Source organism: Biomphalaria glabrata, chromosome 5 (assembly GCF_947242115.1).
Source record: "Biomphalaria glabrata chromosome 5, xgBioGlab47.1, whole genome shotgun sequence".
Classification (NCBI taxonomy): domain Eukaryota; kingdom Metazoa; phylum Mollusca; class Gastropoda; family Planorbidae; genus Biomphalaria; species Biomphalaria glabrata.
In genome coordinates, this window is record NC_074715.1 from 20628356 (window position 1) to 20642603 (window position 14248).

The 14248-nt window shown below is 36.4% G+C and overlaps 1 protein-coding gene across 6 annotated transcripts in view; it reads right to left on the bottom strand.

The window, feature by feature from the left end:
* The window catches only part of LOC106061579 (serine/threonine-protein kinase NIM1-like), a 61766-nt gene that overhangs the window by 20526 nt on the left and 26992 nt on the right, over window positions 1–14248 (bottom strand). Inside the window, exon 1 of one of the 6 annotated variants that reach the window (XM_013219762.2) lies at window positions 9434–9873. The exons of 4 other annotated variants lie outside the window; for them this stretch is intronic. The gene's annotated coding sequence lies outside the window, so the exon portion shown is untranslated. Of the gene's footprint in view, window positions 1–9433; window positions 9874–14248 lie in introns of those variants that run through there. One more of the 6 variants, XM_056028362.1, reaches the window with a different exon arrangement.

Consider the following 14248-nt stretch of genomic DNA (forward strand, 5'->3'; position numbering starts at 1 on the left):
TGTAGGTCAAACTTTTTTACAACAAAAAACTATCTATAAAATAATATACAATAATACTTCAAAGTAACAACATTAAAATACAATTGAAAGGAGACTTTCCAGGAGTCACCAAAATGTGTAACACATAATTGTCTGGTAGCAACATGATTACAGCAATACATTTTTGGACCGGCTCAGTGTTACTTTACACTTTTGGTATCGTTAATGAATTAGCATTAATATTAGGGTAGACACTGTCAAAATGGTTAGTTGAAAGTTCATACTGCCAGTATTATCAGTTGAGAGTGCATATTGCCAGAGCTACTAATTGATGATAGGCTACATATTGCCAGAGTTACTAGTTGATGATAGGCTACATATTGCCAGAGTTACTAGTTGATGATAGGCTACATATTGCCAGAGTTACTAGTTGATGATAGGCTACATATTGCCAGAGTTACTGGTTGATGATAGGCTACATATTGCCAGAGTTACTGGTTGATGATAGGCTACATATTGCCAGAGTTACTGGTTGATGATGGGCAACATATTGCCAGAGTTACCAATTGAAAGTGTCACAATCACTACTACATGTTAGCTTGACAAGGTAAACTTGTATGACCTGAGGCATGCTGTCGTGTACAAGTCGCTTCTTGCCGTGACGAATTGAACAAACTGGCAATCTGTCACGTGGCGCTGTGAGCGAATGACGACGAATGACAATCAACACGCAAATAGTAGATGGTGAAACCTTATCCTTCTAGAACTAAGGCTTCCAAATGTGCAGTAATGAATGCACTCTAAGGGGATAGGAGAAGAACAAAAGAGGACAGGGAATAAAGATTTACTGATATTCAAAATGAGTGTACATTCTGTTCTCTTTCAAAAGCTGCATTTCTTTTAGGATTGTATAGAGTATAGACTACTATAGACGGAGTAGACTATTAGACTCTCTACACTAAAATGAACAGAATAGGTTCTTTTTTTTTGGAGTTAGTGGAATGGCAGTAGATACACTTCCCTTGCCAGCCAGGGTTTGAGCTCCCCTTCTCCCAGCGGATCTAAATATTTGGTCATTGTAGTTTTGCTGTAGTTTTTTATGGAGAGGATGGGTAAACCTCAAACCAGCTCCCCACTAACTAAGTGCGTGGAATACCTCAAACCTCCTCCCCACAAACTAAGTGCGTGGAATACCTCAAACCTCCTCCCCACAAACTAAGTGCGTGGAATACCTCAAACCTCCTCCCCACAAACTAAGTGCGTGGAATACCTCAAACCTCCTCCCCACAAACTAAGTGCGTGGAATACCTCAAACCTCCTCCCCACAAACTAAGTGCGTGGAATACCTCAAACCTCCTCCCCACAAACTAAGTGCGTGGAATACCTCAAACCTCCTCCCCACAAACTAAGTGCGTGGAATACCTCAAACCTCCTCCCCACAAACTAAGTGCGTGGAATACCTCAAACCTCCTCCCCACAAACTAAGTGCGTGGAATTGGATGACTGCAGTTTTGATTTAGTTGTTTTTTTTTAATTCGGAAAGGTGTTTAAACTCAGGGGGATGTTGAACACCGGACACCCCAGCCGGCTACGCCCATGGAGAAAATAAACTGTCTGAATAGACTCCTAGTGTCTTAAATGAATAAAATTTAAAAAAAAAATGTTTCTATTAAAAAGAATGAAAATGTTTCTAAATATAAAAAAAAAACTCAGTTAAAAGTGACAAAAAAGGCTAATAACATTATACATTTAGCCTATACCTTGCATAGCTCCAATATTTACTAGGCCTATACTAATAACAGGGCCGGCCTTAGAAATAGGCAAAGTAAGAAGCCGCCTAGTAGGCCTATCTCCAATTGGTGGGGGCCTCGCACAGGACTAAAAAAAATTTAGAGAAAAATTTGCGAAGCTTGGATCAGATCTCAAACACAGTACAGCACATATCTGAACTATATAGGAATTTGAAGTTATTTGTCGATTTAAATATAGCAACAGGCAGGTTTTTAAATTTTAATAAATTTAGTAATTTTAATTTTTCGAAGTTTCTTTTTTCTATTTCAGGTAAGGTCATCAAATTCAATTCGCTTAAGGCCTCCAATTATCTAAGGCCGACCCTGATAATAATAATAATCTTTACAATTTGTGCCTAAAATACATTATAACTATAGAAAGGAACTATAAGTTCCCACTAGTTCACTCATTACACGTGACATGATGACATCAGAGAGATGTGCAGACGACTGGACTAGCAGATTAGAATGATTGTGTTTTACTCCTGGATATTTTTTTTTTATACATTGTTTCCTTTCTTTCTTAAGGATGTCTATTTTTGTAAATCAAAAACCTACGTAGATCTATATTCCCTCACAATGGAAAATTTCTTTCTAGAATTTCCTAAAGAAATACAAGTGTACAGCTCTTTGAATATTAGCATGTCTCTTGGCTAGTCACAAATTGTCTTGAGGCACAGGCAGCACTATGCACTTACTGTTATCTCAGTAACTCTTCTCATATTTCTATTCACCCAATTAGCAAGAACATCCACCGAACATCTCAGGATTTCCTTGTTGCAAGCCAATATTGTTTTCAGAAGAATTTTTTTTCTCTCCATTTGCGAATTATGTGTGGCGCAGGTTTTATTGATTTATGCGAATGGTGCAGATCGATATTTTTTCCGAGGCGAACTGACGGTCAAGGTTGCCTAGAAGTGTGCGTCCAAAACAAGGTCAATTATTGTCTCCGGTGTTTGATATTGTTGACCTAGGCAACAGGAGCTGAAGTACGAGAAACGAGTGGAAAGAATTTTGTTACCAATACAGTATTACCGAAATGGAGAGATGCATTATTAATGAAAATGTGGGTATTATTGAAGAATATATGAGTATTATTTGTCAATATCAAATGTGGTGGCCTCAGCAATGTATTATTAAAGATAATGGAAGTATCAAATGTGGTGGCCATAGAAATGTATTATTAAAGAAAATGTAGGTATCAAATGTGGTGGCCGCAGCAATGTTTTATTAATGAAAATGTAGGTATCAAATGTGGTGGCCTCAGCAATGTATTATTAAAGAAAATGTAGGTATCAAATGTGGTGGCCGCAGCAATGTTTTATTAATGAAAATGTAGGTATCAAATGTGGTGGCCTCAGCAATGTATTATTAAAGAAAATGTAGGTATCAAATGTGGTGGCCTCAGCAATGTATTATTAAAGAAAATGTAGGTATCAAATGTGGTGGCCTCAGCAATGTATTATTAAAGAAAATGTAGGTATCAAATGTGTTGGCCTCAGCAATGTATTATTAAAGAAAATGTAGGTATCAAATGTGTTGGCCTCAGCAGTGTATTATTAAAGAAAATGTAGGTATCAAATGTGGTGGCCTCAGCAGTGTATTATTAAAGAAAATGTAGGTATCAAATGTGGTGGCCTCGGCAATGTATTATTAAAGAAAATGTAGGTATCAAATGAGGTGGCCTCAGCAATGTATTATTAAAGAAAATGCAGGTATCAAATGTGGTGGCCTCAGCAATGTATTATTCAAGGAAATGTAGGTATTAAATGTGGTGGCCTCAGCAATGTATTATTAAAAAAATGTAGGTATCAAATGTGGTGGCCATAGAAATGTATTATTAAAGAAAATGTAGGTATCAAATGTGGTGGACTCTGCAATGCATTATTAATGAAAATGTAGGTATCAAATGTGGTGGACTCAGCAATGTATTATTAAAGAAAATGTAGGTATCAAATGTGGTGGCCATAGAAATGTATTATTAAAGAGAATGTAGGTATCAAATGTGGTGGCCTCTGAAATGTATTATTAAAGAAAATGTAGGTATCAAATGTGGTGGCCATAGAAATGTATTATTAAAGAAAATGTAGGTATCAAATGTGGTGGCCTCAGAAAAGATAGTTAAAAACGTAAACACTGTTTCAACACAAGAGTGTTTGTCTGTTTGTTTGTTGTTTTTCTTTTTTTTTTGGGGGGGGGGGAAGGGTATTGTTGATTTCTAGCTGAAGTAGGTCTGTAACTAAGACTCATTATGTCATCCAACAATAAGAACAAAGTAAACCATCATCAGACTTTCTATGAAACCCAAACTGTTGAAAGCCAGACACTGGTAGTCACATCTGGCGAGACTTATGTAGGCCAGTTAATTACTGATGGAGACAAACAAAAGGAATGCTATTGTTTTAGTTTCATTTCAATGGAACAAAGACTTTAATGATTGCTATGGGATTAGTCACCATTTGGACTAGAAAGTGGCTACTACATAACCAACATTTTTTTTAAGGAATACACTATCGACTAGTTAATTATTCAACCACAAAATTGGTTGACGTAATCGTAATGGGGAAAAAAAAGAAGAGGGGGGGGGTGCTAGTTTAGTTTGTCGATTGGTAATGGAAGAGTACATCATATCAGCCAGAACTAGACTTGAATTATACATTATAAAGGCAGCACGGGAAAACCTTCTCCCAGATACCCCCTCTCCCCACTGGCCCACAAATGAGATTGGACCATAGCCCTCTGAGCATGCTATAAGCATGAAATTAGCGCTATAGAAAAGCTATAATTTAATTTATGTCAAATCTTACGCAGACGAAGCCGTTGCATAGCCATAATTAACAGACATATGTTTAAACCTGACCTCGTTATCAAAGCGAGCAGGGCTGATTTTTTTTTTAAAGCGATTCACACGACACTACACTAGAGGTATACAAGCAGGGTGCATGCATACATCCCAGGCGCGTGTCTAGAGCCACACCATCGTCAAAAATGTTAAAAGAAAAGAGACTCTGCGACATCATTATGCAAGGCTGAGAGCAGGACAAGCGACTGGCGCCGCATAGTGTAGGCATCAACGTCAAACATTTCCAACAATGGAAGGTACTTAGAAAGTAAACAAATCAATTCGTTTCCAGGTGTGAAAATGGCGGGTGCCCTATTCCTGTCAATATGTTTTAGATGCGTTTTAACCAATACATTCCCCTAACGCCTTATAGACACTCCATGCTTTGAATATCTCTTACTTAGCTCTAGATGACACAGGAACAAACATAAGACTCAACTGATCTACGCTAATGTGTGTCACTTATCACAATGTGCCAGACTTGCATTTCATTCACAGTAGTTTATGTCAACTTGTGATTCTTATCCACAAAATCTGGTGAACTGGGAGGTAACTCCACATCTTGGCTGGAAGTTAGCGAAGGCGTTTTATAAGTAAGGCAACAATCAAAGGCGTTTCATAAATAAGGCTACACTTCTAAGACGAAAAAAAAAGTGTTTTTTTTTAAACGTAAATTTGATTTGAAGATCGTGCTCTTGGATTTCAAACGAATCGAGAACAATGTTCTGGTCCAAGTCTGTGCCATTGGATACTTAGGGGAAGAAAAAAAAACAACATTCTTCTCTTGTTGACTGGAGAGTTCTCTAGCATGTTATGTTTACATCTCAGCCGTTTCTAAGTCTACAGCACGTAACTGTCAGGTCAGATCAATGCAAGATCTGTAGGCTATTTATTCAAGATGACTACGAACGCTATATATCGACATCAAAACGACTGGTCAATATGACACAGCACAAATATTCATAATGCTTTCGACATCAAAACGACTGGTCAATATGACACAGCACAAATATTCATTATGCTTTCGACATCAAAACGACTGGTCAATATGACACAGCACAAATATTCATAATGCTTTCGACATCAAAACGACTGGTCAATATGACACAGCACAAATATTCATAATGCTTTCGACATCAAAACGACTGGTCAATATGACACAGCACAAATATTCATAATGCTTTCGACATCAAAACGACTGGTCAATATGACACAGCACAAATATTCATAATGCTTTCGACATCAAAACGACTGGTCAATATGACACAGCACAAATATTCATAATGCTTTCGACATCAAAACGACTGGTCAATATGACACAGCACAAATATTCATAATGCTTTCTTTTTTTCAAACTCCATTAACAAACAATTCCGAGTTTTCAAGAATTCAATAAAGTCAAAATTGTTTCAGACGTCGGTTTAACAAGCAGCCAAAGTTACAACAGCAGTAGAGTCAATTAAACACGTGAAATTTTGCAAATATCTGACTGGAAGAGTCACTACTGCAATTGTCAATGAAACAGACACATAAACACACCCACAGTGTAACACGGACACACCCTTAAAGAAAGTGTTTTTAAAGAACTATTATAAAAATAGCCAACAAAAGCCTGGGTTTAAAAACTGGTCGGGGGAAAGGGGGGTGTGAAATGTATCACCTAACGGCCCTAACCCAAACCAAACCTTTATACCAGGAGATCGATGTCCAGTCTTTGACAAAACAAATGGCCACTGTAATGTCTTCTCCCTGGGGACAGCTAGTTACTCGGGCCAGGCACACTTCGTTCTCACAAGCTAATCTTTTCTGATTCCATTCATCGGACGGAGAATCTTACTGTGTATGTCCGAATAGACATATATCGTCTGCAGTCAAGAAACAGGGAAGAAATCTTTTTAAAATCCAGAACTAATACGAAAAAAAAACTACTAACAGACAAAAAGATCTGTAAGAATAAAAACCTAGACAACTAGATAAGTAAGAAGGAAAAGCTAGACAACTAGATCAGTAAGGATAAAAACAGACAACTAGCTCTAGTAAATACTCAGGCAACTCGTAGTAAAAGTGGTAAGGGAAACAAATACAAAATAGAATACACCAAAAATGTTAAAGGACTTTATGAAGAAGCTTGACGTCAACAAGATGGTCGCTATAATCTCAGACATCTGCTTGACTATCAACTGAATACAATTAGGAGATGTACTTTTCACGGAAGAAGGTTTAATCAATTTGTAGTATGATGTCAAGGTAGGCGTGAAGGGATGGCGGGGTGAGAATACTTTGATAACATGATGAAAGTCACCACCTATGACACAAATATACAACATCGCATTTTTAATGGAAATCTCTATATCTATAAATGGTACACGCAAATGTGTTTATAAGCCACTATCATTGGCATATTTAAATTAATAAAATATTTTTTTAAAAAAAACGAATCTGCATAGTGGGTATGATGTTAGGGAACATAGTATGATGTTGGGGAACATAGCGTGATGTTGGGGAACAAAACATTATGTTGGGTAACATAGTACGATGTTAGGGAACATTGCATGATGTTTGGAACATAATACGATGTTAGGGAGCATTGCATGATATTTGGAACATATTACGATGTTAGGGAACATAGCATGATGTTGGGGAACATAGCATGATTTAAATAAAATCACATCTTTGAAAGTAACAAAGCAACACATTTAAGACATGAACAAACATGGATTTTTTAAAGAAGTGGGCATACTATCACTTGCATGAAGTGGACAATAGGTGTGTGGACATACTGTTACAATAATAAAAGTGGACATAACATCACACTAATGTAGTAGGCATTATCATATTAATGAAGTGCAAAAGTTATCACATTAATGAAGTAAACATATCATCACATTAATGAAATAATAACAATCGCATGTAAAATGTGGATCGAACATCAAACACTACTCTATGGACTAAAATTTACAATTTAACCAAAGCACGCTGCCTGTCTATTCTGAAGGCGTTTCAAATGTGTGAAAATGTTGTATTTAAAGATTGCAAGCCAGGGTAAGTTTTTTTTTTCTATTGCAAAGCTAGCAGCAATGATTGGAATAGAACAACTTTGTAGATATCATCATCTCATCAATGGTGTCAGAAGGTCTACACCAAAGAAAAATCCCTACACCAAAAGTATTAATTAACGCAGTCAATGAGACTTCATGCTGAACAAAGTCAATAACTAGATAAAAGCTTGTACTAATGGTCATGTCAATCGTTTTTTTTTTCAAAGCGTTTCCCTTCGCATTGAGGTCACTGTTTTAGAAACTAAATGGATAACCTAGACTACAAACAAATCAGATACCTAACATCTTGTTAATGGTGGTATCGATACCAACCAAAAATGTCCAAAGGCTTAGCCAAGGACTATTATAAATTTGTTTTCTTTTTAAAATATTGCGATTCTTTAAATTTTGCTTTAATCTGAACAAGAAAAACAAAAACAAAAAACTTTTAAAAAGCAACAAAAGTGTATATTAAGTTGTATCAATTAGTTTGGATCAGTCATATAATTCAATTTGTAATAGATCTATAATTAAAATTATAAATCTGTGCGATTACAAATATGTTGCCAGTTTTTTTTTTTTGTTTAGTGAAATTTCATGCTTTTAGCTTTCTCAGTACAATCCTATCACTAGTCTGGAACTGTTGTAAAGGGGTGGGGGTGAAATAATGGGGGGTATCTGGGTGATCTGGGTCATCGACATACATGTATTTAAAAAAAAAAAGTGAACGACCAGAATTCGGACTAGAGGGCTAAAACCTCCTCAGCCTCCACAAGCTAACATACTAACCACTATGCATAAGAAGTGCTTTTGAAAATATAAGGTTTTAAATTTATCTATTGTTAGTTTCAAACTTTTTTCTCTACAAAGTATAAAGGGAACTAATTCAGCTTATACCACCTTATACTTATAAGTCAAGTACAATTTCTTTTTCTTGTTCGAGATACCAAACAAAATAATTAATTACCAATAGTTTATTAACTACTTTTTTTTATTCCTTTGTCAGGTAAAAGAAATAATTTTGCAAAATTTAAGTTTGATCCGATATAGGATGTGTCTGAAATAATGTGTACAAACATTTTACCAGACAGACAGACTGACAGAGTGAGTTGATATAAAGCTTCGTAATAAAGACTGAACATTACTTACAGATCCATTACTTGCATAGAGCACAGACGTGAATTGAGAAAGGTGGATGGCAGACTGACTCCATTGAAGCACGTGACACAAACAAGGACAATAGAGAGAGAGAGAGAGAGACGACACGGTATTTCTCTGTAAGGAAGCCATATTGGTACTCGATCGTGCCAACAGATGAGTACTTTGAGTACAAGGGGGTAGAATAGGCTGATAGTTTGTATAACTTATCCATTTATTTGGCACCATAATTAAAAAACTAAACAATCTTGAAAGCAATTCGTAATTCAGAAAGTTTCCTACACTACATCTCCTACGTTGTGTTGTCAAGTCAAATTGTCAGATATAAAAGTGTCATTGAACAAGTGATATAAAGAAACAGGAGCAAACATAACATTAATGATGACACTACACGCCATCTCTAACTAATAGAACAGATACATCGCTAATAACTAAAATACACACGAATCTCTAATATTAACAGATAATACATTGATACAAATGTATCTGTAATTACTCAAAATAAACATGCATCTCTAATAACTAATACACGTGTATCTGTAATAACTGATAATACACACGTATATAATTATCTCAGAATTAATAGGAGCGCTTCTCTGCGTCTACTTAACATTGTAAACGATTACCTTAAGTTCAAACTGGCCATAAAGTCGCGTATAAAACCACAAGACAATCTTCAGCTACTAAATATTCCAGTCCACTGGAACTCAGAAGTAATTAAACACTGTTGCCCTCAGAGCTGACAACAAAATGTGGTCTTAAGGTTATCCAATCCGATGACCACACTGGCAGATTTAACACTTCACGCGCCTATCTCGCACTGTGCTGACGAGCGGGGGGAAAAGAAAGAGAACAAAAAAGTGAGTTGTTCCCCCTTCTCCATGTGAAGTCTTCAGACTGTTTAAAACGTGTGTGTCAGGGCGTTTGTGTGTGTGTGCGCGTGCGTGACAAAAAATGAAAGAGATTTCTCTCCATTTTCCAACTCAAGCTGCCTTTCCAGTTGGGAATAGTGAAAGTTCGATCACTCTTTTCGATGTTCCTATTCTTCATTACGTGTGAGATGGGGGAGTTATCTTTCCTGGGATTGTGTTTTAAAATAGCCAGTTAATTACAGAAAAGAGAATTGCAAACTGTGTCGACTAGTACAGGGATCAGGTATGGAATAAGATCTACAGTCAAAAAGGTAACAGGGCAGCCTGACAGACAAAAAGGTAACAGGGCAGCCTGACAGACAAAAGTTTGGCAGCAGATAATGTAGAACGTCACTAATGTATTCCCCAGTCTGTTGAAGATTTGTCAGTTTAGTGACCGCTAAGTGATTAGTTTCCAGGAGAGCACAATCAAAGCAGTCTGCCGTCATTAAATACTAAAAGAGATCATTGATTCAGTCCAGGGACGAAATGATGAGATAAAATAATGATCAAATAAAGTGTCACAGCTTCAATGTCTTACTTGAGCCTAAATGTGACCTTTTAATATGTAGACTATACATATATATATCCATACTCAAAACAACTTAGAAGACAGTGACTGTTGACATTTTTCTTTCGCCCTTTCCCCTCTTCTCTATTGGTTTGTTAATCTAAAACTCTTTTTCTCTGTGCCTGTATAACATTAAAGTTTCTGACAATGACTTAAAACGCGAATTCGACGGGAAAAAAAGCACAGAAAAAAAAGGTTACAAAGACAGTTTGTGTGAAAACACAAACTCAAAATCGCCCTAGAAGTGGTCCACCTAGAATCTTCACCAGGATTCGAACACAGGACTTCCGGTTCCAAGTCCTTTACCCCTCAGCCACAGCATCTCTATATATTCTTTTAGCGTACACTTATATTTTTTTTATAATAATTATTAGCCTTATCCATACATTCAAAATTAATACCATGTTACATGTAATAAAGAGAAACTAAAAAAGATGTATTTTTTTCTAACAAAATTAGATAACACGGAACAAAATCTTGACCTATTTTAATCTACAATTGTGTACAAATGACTTAACAAGACTTTACCCTCGCAAATAAAAATTAATATCTGCATTGTCATTTGTTGTACAAACTAGACATAGATCTAGCTTGATCTAGACCTAGTTTTAGATATAAATCTAGATTCAAGATATAAGTCTAGGTCTAGAGTTAGATTTAAGTCTATATCTAGATCTAAATCTAGATCTAGAACTAGATATAGAATCTACTAAATCAGAACTTTGAATGATCTAAAATATCATGATGTCCGATTTTCATTTTCTCTTCTAGTTTCTGAGATCTAAACGGGACGGACGGACAGACGGGCCACACAAAACTAATAACGTCTTTTCCCCTTTCGGGGGCCACTAAAAAATGAGCATAGTTTCCTCTCCTGAACGAAATTGTCAAGATGGAAAGAAACCAAATTGCCAGTTAAGCTGCTTAATTCTGATGTCATTCTTAAGGAATATTATCTGGTCATTAAATAGCAGCAGTGATGGCGGCACAGTTAAGTATATTGACATATCTTCTTTTTCTCTCCATCTCCAGCTTGTGTTTAATCAAATAGTAGAATAATAAATGCCCTAAAACGTCTATAATTATGTCTATCTCTGCCCCTCCTTTTTCTTATAATCGCTCACCTCTTTCGGAACATTATTTCTCTTTATAAATATCGTTCGAACTTTCACACTCTCTGAATTTGCAATATTCTTTCTCACACACACACAATAATATGACGATGTTATCGGAAATTCCCAAAGGTTATTTTTTTTAATGTCTGCCATGTCCGCGAGGTTTCCGGCACCAGAAGGATGCCATGGTTCATCCCGTCAACACACAAGCTCTACATATTTCAAGTATTTGGACGTAGTTCAGTGGCCAAATAATGATGTGATATCTAGAATGGCGAATAATTACAAAGACAGAAAAATAAATCACTGATAGGATCATGTTTTAGCGGAATAGCATAGACTGTAGTGTTACTTATAAAGTTGGTTGTTTCGACATGGGCTAATTTAAATCTTCTTTTTTTTAAATATGTATACTTAATTACATATAATTACATACTTGGTTTTTTTGAAAAAGACATTTATCAGATCCCCTGCATCTAGTGCACGTTAGAAAACATACACAAAGACTTTGTTTAGTTCTCAGTCATTTTGGTGACTAACAAAAATATAGAAAAATAGTTTTATTGTCATTTGTATCTACCCTAAGATCACTAGACATTTGTATCACATCCCTGAGACCACTAGACATTTGTATTACATCCCTAAGACCATAATACATTTGTATAACATCCCCAAGACCATTATACATTTATATCACATCCCTAAGACCATTATATTAAGTATTATACCCTATAAGTCAGATTAAAAATGGTGAGGGTTTTTGTTAAAACTGTTTACACATTACATTTTGAAAGTAAAAAAGGTTTACTTACAAAGGATAAAAAAAGGTTTACTTTTAGATGATCAAAAAAAAAAGGTTTACTTTCAAATGATCAAAAAAATTTTTTTTACTTTCAGCTGATCCAAAGAAGCAGCTGCATCTATTTTAAGTCAGATCTAGATGTAAAATATTTGTGGACTTATCTTTCAAGAATTAAATGTAAAATTCTAAATCTGCCCTTCTTTATTTTTTCAAAGTTACCAAAAAAGAATATTCGTATTGTTACAAATGACCAGTGACAGGAAGAGGTTAACGTGTGACCCCGACGAGATAACACAGCAGCGGGTGTTCCCTGGAATGTACATGTATAAACAGAGACAGGATGTGACGTGTCCTTACATGTTATTCCAAAAGGTACTAGCAATGTCCATTGACAGATAGAGGTCACAACTTGTGACCCCGGCAAGATGACACTGCAGCCGATGTTTTCTGGAATCTACATGTATAAACAAAGACAGGATGTGACGTTTCCTCACGTGTTATTCCAGAGGATACTAGCCGTGTTTGTGCAACTTTGGACAAGCGATTAGGGACTCTATATAAGCCAGAGAGTTAATGTGAAAGTCAGTCGTGAGTGAGTCGTCGGTACTGTTGTCTACTGTGCGAGACAGTAGAAGAGAGATGTGTACGACTCGATGCAAGTTAACAAGGGTAGAGTTAGCTGGAGTGGACTACTGTCGTTAAAGTCTATACAGAGTACTACAGTGGACTTGAGCCGCTACAGTCGATACAGTCGATGTAAGACGTGTACGGCTCTGATTCGGTAGACTTGAATACAACTTGGTTCAGCTTAGGGAGACCTGGAGCGACACTGGGAAGTGTGTCGTTGGTCTGTTCTGTGGAATACGGCTCGATGCAAGTTGAGAAGAGATGAATTACAACGAAGTATAGCTAACTGTAACCTGACAGATATTGTACAGTCTTCTACGCTACATGTTACAGTAACGAATTGTTAGAGTTAATAGTCATTAAAGTTATATGAAACTGAAAGTTTAGTCGTCAAGTTCTTTGCAGTGTTTTTATTTGTGCGCCAACAAATACATTTAGCCAGAAGATTCAGAAATACGTAACAGTATTAATAATGTCAAGGACAAGCATCAAAGTTAGGATGACCCGAGATTCTATTGAGTAGAAAACAAACATTGCGCTGAATGAGAAGGAACTAAACAGAACTCTATGAAACTGCTCCTTATGTATCTATGCATACACTGTGAAGACGATATCAAGGGTTCACTAGGTCTAGAGTGCACAAATCATTAGGAAGGCAATATTTTGATTGATTTGATTTGATTTTTGATTTGAGGCACATCGGCACAATTTAGGCAATATTTTGAAACAGATGACGCCAGTATTTGCCATGGTGCCTCAACGACCTAAATACTTGTAACGTGCGATCAAGGTGGACTTATAAAAAAAAAAAAAACTAATTTTCATTAGTACTGACACACCTTTTTATGTAGACTGTATATATTTAAAAAGCTATTTGTTTGTGGAACCCACGTTGAATGTATGCATACGTAAGTATGTTTATGTACACGCAAGTGAGAGAAATTTTCTTTGGAGAATTTTGTGAATCCCAGAAAAAGGAAGATGTGATGAAAGAAAAACTCACAAAGTTTAACCTCTCTCCTCTCTACGACTAAAGCCTCTTCAAAAGAACAGACTATTAGGTCAAAGGATTAAACTGGAGATTAAGCAATCGCTACACACACACCGCACATAGAGCAATATCTCATACATTCAGCATTTAACGCGTGCTTTATACATTGATTTCATTGCTGCCTTTCTGGCTATGTGTGTGTTGGGGTGCATGAGACTGTGTAGCTGTTTTTTTAATTTTTATTAGTGTATGTGTGTGTATGTGATTGTTCTCTTCCCATACCAAACATCGATCGACGTGACGTTTGATAGACTCAGTACTGGCACCCCAAAGATTGACATTAAATCAAATCAAATGAACGCAAGACAATATTAAACAGGCGGTGGGAGGGGGGAGAGAAGGGGGGAATCACTTGGTGACGTAG